This window comes from Panthera uncia (genome assembly GCF_023721935.1).
Source record: "Panthera uncia isolate 11264 chromosome B2 unlocalized genomic scaffold, Puncia_PCG_1.0 HiC_scaffold_24, whole genome shotgun sequence".
In the NCBI taxonomy this organism is placed as follows: Eukaryota; Metazoa; Chordata; class Mammalia; order Carnivora; family Felidae; genus Panthera; species Panthera uncia.
Genome location: NW_026057580.1, coordinates 18487914 through 18493136, shown reverse-complemented (window position 1 = coordinate 18493136; position 5223 = coordinate 18487914). Strand labels below are relative to the sequence as shown.

Genomic DNA, 5223 nt, shown 5'->3' with positions numbered 1-5223 from the left:
ACAAATGTATTAATTTCTCTTCATTAGATACCTAGGAGTGGAATTATTGGGTTGTATGGTAAATTTATGTTGAACATTTTAGGAAACTGCTAATCAGTTTTCCATGGTGGAGGAAGCACCATATGCATAGTTGAACAGCATTGATAGATCCAAAGCACTATTATATCCTTTGGATCTTAAAGGCCCTTATATGGCTGTTCAGTGAAAGTATTCAGGTAATGAATCAGAAGATTCTATTTCTCTTTACTTTCTTTTCAACTCATACATACTCACACACACAAACATTCTTCTTGGAGAGTGAGTACCAGTATGTTCTGGCTGGTTAATGATTCCTGGTAGACAAAGAGTCATTGGATTCTCCATTTGTTCCTGAACCTGTCATTTATTGAATCTTATATGAGAAATAATTCCAAAAGGGATTGAGGTCTGTGCTGGAATAGTCTGACACGCAGAGTTAGGTGTCATTGCTTCTCTCAGATTCCTATTTACACCCTTTGACCTATCAGTGATGCTTTAACTGTTGAAAAATCATCTGTCCTGCATGATTTAATTTTTATCATGTGCATACATTATTATTCCTCAAAGAACAAAGAGCCAGCTTTTAACACTATGTAAATATAAATGTCTTGATTAAGTTCTTTCAAGTCATTTAAGGAAAAGACCCACCCATTTTGTCATTTATATACTTTATCTTTTGCTTCATTGTTAATTTTCATTTAAGTTGGCCGAAGGTATTAATTCATTTTTTTAAATTTGTTTCACATAAATACTCTAAATATTTCCAAATATATGTATATATCCTGGATACAAAGACCAGGCCAAGAGTGAAGACCTAAACTGTAATGTTTTCTATGTAACCGAAACAGGTGGCCAGTGGAAGAGAAAATGAGAGGGAGCTCAAACAAGAAAAGCAAGATGATTAAGTTGGTAATGGAAGGACCATGGCAACAGAGAAGTAAGTCCAAGAGCTCAATTTGGGTTTTGAACTCATTGCTGCTCTAAGTTCTTTCTGACATGTGGAAACAAGGTGTGATTTCCATGTACTTGCTGCTCAAAAGCAGGCTCCAAGATGAGGCAAAGTTCAGTAATGTCATAGGGTGTAATCACAAGGCTGGCTGTAGGTAAGCAGGACGGAACTAAGGTGTACCTGTGGAGTTACACATCTCCAACTGTCCTCTACTTCTCTGAAGTTGGAATGTTTCTCTGTCCAGAGGGAACTGAATCTGATAAGCTACTCACACTGTGGTATCATTTAGTTTGCTTGAATGGTTGGCAGTTCAGGGTGTGGCTAAAAGCTTAGGCTTTGAAGGTTTGGAAACTCGTTGTCATCTTCCAGGACTCTTGTGACCATGGGTAATTTACTTAACATTTTGTATTCTGGAGTGCCTGAGTGGCTCAGTTGGTGAAACATCTGACTTCGGCTCAGGTCATGATCTCATGGTTCATGGATTCGAGCCCTATGTTAGGCTCTGTGCTGACAGCACAGATTCTATGTCTCCCTCTCTCTCTGCCCCTCATTCACTCGGTCTCTGTCTCTCTCTCTCTCAAAAATAAATAAACATTAAAAAAATTAAAAAATAATGTTTTATATTTAAAATGGGTATAATTCCAGAATGTCATAGATCTTTTGTGAAGGTTTGTGGATAATATAAAACAGTAGACACAGTGTCTGCCAGGGAGTGAATTCTCCATAAATATTGGTTGTTATTATTAGTGATGAGTGGTTGCCATTCCGTATAGTACTATTTTTTATTCTTTTTCTTTTTAACAGCTTTATTGTTATATCATTTAAGTACTATACAATTCCCCATTAAAGTGTAACATTCAATGCCTTTTATTATATTCACAGTTGTGTGCAAACTGTACAACTTCAGAACATTTCATTACCTCAAAAAAAACCCCCAAACCCTTTATCTACCACTCCCCTATCTCCCATCACACCCCCACCACTAAGTAGCCATTAATCTTCTTTCTTTTCTAGGTTTGCCTTTTCTAGATATCTCATGTGAATGGAATGCTAGAACAGATCTTCTGAGACTAGTTTCTTTCATTTAGCATAATGGTTTTTTTTTTTTATTTAAAAAAAAAATTTTTTTTAACGTTTATTTATTTTTGAGACAGGGAGAGACACAGCATGAACGGGGGAGGGTCAGAGAGAGAGGGAGACACAGAATCTGAAACAGGCTCCAGGCTCTGAGCTGTCAGCACAGAGCCCGACGCGGGGCTTGAATTCACGGACCGCGAGATCATGACCTGAGCTGAAGCCGGATGCCTAACCGACTGAGCCACCCAGATGCCCCTAGCATAATGTTTTTAAGGTTATCCATGTTTCAGCACATATCAATCAGTACTTTGTTCCTTCTTATGGCTGGTATGGATATACCACATTCTGTTTATCTACTTATCAGTAGATGAATTGTTTCCTTTTGGCAATTATGAATATGATGCTATTTTTTTTTGTGGAAATATGTTTTTATTTCTTTTGGCTAGATGCCTAGGTATGGGATTACTAGGTCATGCAGTAAGTTTGTTTAATTACTTGAAGAATTGCCAGACTATTTTCCAAAGCAGTGCCACCATTTTTTTTTCATCCCCACCATCATGTACAAGTGTCCTGATTTCTCCACATCGACTGTGTCTTTTCTGTTTTTTAAAAGTGAAATGGTTATAATTTAAATCTATAAAAACTTCATAAGGACTTAAACTGAGAGAGGATAAAGTTAGATCTTATTGAATTTTATGTATTCATGGAAACTATATAAGAGTAAAGATAATGGGCCAAAATTGTACTTTTGTGGGAAGTTTTGATGTCTACAGTCATTTAAAGAAGGCTTATTTTATAGGACATGTGTGTAATTTATTGTCCAAACTACAATACATTAGAGAATGGAAGGAGTTCTATGTATAATTATGCTGGGGAACAAGGATAAGTTGAGGCTGTCCCAGACACACTGGGGCATGTGGTCACCTGATGTGTCATTAAAGATCTCACTATGCCTTCACTCATTTGGAAATATATTTTATTTTCTTTTTTAGCAGAAGTGATAGTTTGTATTTATCTCACACTTGGAGGCAAGAGTACATGAATATATTTGTTGTTTTAAGTTTTTTTTAATTTCAAGATACTTTATTGTTTTATTTAAAAAAATGTTTATTTATTTTTGAGAGAGAGAGAGCAAGCAAAAGTGAGTGGGGAAGGGGCAGAGAGAGAGAGAGAGAGAGAGAGAATCCTAAGCAGGTTGTGCTCTGACAACCTGTGAGATCATGACCTGAATCAAAATCAAGTCAGACACTTAACCAACTGAGCCACTCAGGCTCCCCAAGGTACTTTATTTTTAAAACAGGTCAAAACACTAAGCTTTTGGCCCATTCTGCCAATGTACAAGCTACAAACGCTTGCTCAGCTTCTGGGAGGCACTCTTTAGTAGCATGTTCGACAAGTGAATAAAAATCCAGATGAAACAAATATCCAAATGGTTTCCATAGGAACACACTTAAGTGACTCCATCTCCTAGAGTTCACTATTGCTGCATCTATGCCAACCCTACTTACAAAGACATCGAAAAAATAGCAGTGATTAAGTTCAACAGTTCCCCCAAATCTCATAATTCAAGCTAAACTTGCATCTAACAGTTTCAGGAGTGGCACGTACTTGTTAATGCTAAGTAAAGCACAGGCAACAGGAGAATGCTCCATCCCTCTCTCACAAACACAGGACACAGGTAGAGTGCTGATATCCTGCTCTTGTACTTCTAGTGGAAAGTCATGGTTGTATCAGTTGCCATGTTGGTGTCAACATCACATAGATAGTTGGCCTCTGGAACCCACTGAAAGTAGAAGCAGCAGCAACAGTGTAAGCACCTGTGTTTTCAAAAAGCATCCACTTGCCTGCATGCATCTTGGGCAAGTGACAGTGCTCAACAATGCCATCAAGGCTGTTACATGTCGGTCCCCAGTCACTGGTTCAATAATACTTCTCATCTCATCTGGTTTGGGTCTCTCTGCATAAGGGGCTTCATGCGTGCATGATCATAAAGAATGCAATTAAATGATCCATATACCCCATCATTCATGTAATACATAGAGATTTGTTCACTCGACTCATCTCATCATCAGAGCATGTCTATTCCTTTAATATGAGTTTTTTGGCAATGATATTAACCGTGATCATGAAAGCTGATGCAACATAACGTCTGCTGGGCTCAGCTATGATTCTCACTCCTGAGTCTGACGGCAAATACTTGTTCAGTGCTGGGTTGATAACACTGGTGATGTCTTCAAATTTAAGCTTTACATCTTCAGATCCAGGAAAGCCACCACCGATGTCAAGCAGAAACATGTTGAAACCAACCTCAGCTCCCATGTCAAAGACACAGCGGGTATCAGAGATGGTCTGCATGAAGGTCTCAGGATCAGTACAGCCACTTCCATATGGAAGCTGACACCGATGACATCAATGTGGAGCTCTTTTGCCCCAAAAGGAGCCTGCTGGTTTTGAGTGTGGCATCAGATTTAACACTGAGGCAACAGACTGCTTTGGAATCATCAGTGGCAATCTGCAACACTAACGTTGCCTTTGGATGTGCCCTGGCACCTTCCCTCAATTTGACTTCACTATCATCTTCTGGACTCCCATTATTGATAGAATACTTAATCTGAGACACTTGTTTGCATTTGCATAGGTAATCCTCTCTAGAGGTACCTGGAGACTCTGTACCAATTGTACTTCAGTCTTGCTGGCTCAATCAAATCCTGTCCCTATGGCAAGGAGCGTCTTCACTATGGTTCTATTATCATTGCATTTGACTGCATAAAAGGGGGTGATCCAAGGATGAGCTCTTAAGCATCTCTGATGTTTCTTTGGAAAGTCTCCCAGGTCTGCGACATAGAAGGCATCCTTATCATTGGAAGACAAAACTTCATTAATTTTTTGGTCCAACATGTCCTTGGCAGTAAGGCCTTCATGGAGGAAATGGCAGTCAAACTGCATTACTAGAGTTGTTCATGGTTTCTTGATGTTTCCATGGAAAACTAAGAGATGGAATTTAAAGAAATTATTGTCAGCATTTCTCAAAGGCCATTCTCGGGAATTCCAAGTCCCCCCGAAGATGCGTGTGCTCTTGGTGCAGCAGTGGTGATGTTCTAATAAACACAGAATTTGCTGTCTTAGAGCACACAGGTGCCCTGGGCTGGCTCATGGCCCCTAGTGCAAAGGACAGCTCC

The 5223-nt window shown here is 39.2% G+C and overlaps 1 pseudogene; it reads right to left on the bottom strand.

Annotated features, from left to right (window-relative positions):
• Positions 1-3609: 3609 nt before the first annotated feature.
• Positions 3610-4990, bottom strand: LOC125938211 (ornithine decarboxylase-like; annotated as a pseudogene).
• Positions 4991-5223: the final 233 nt, after the last annotated feature.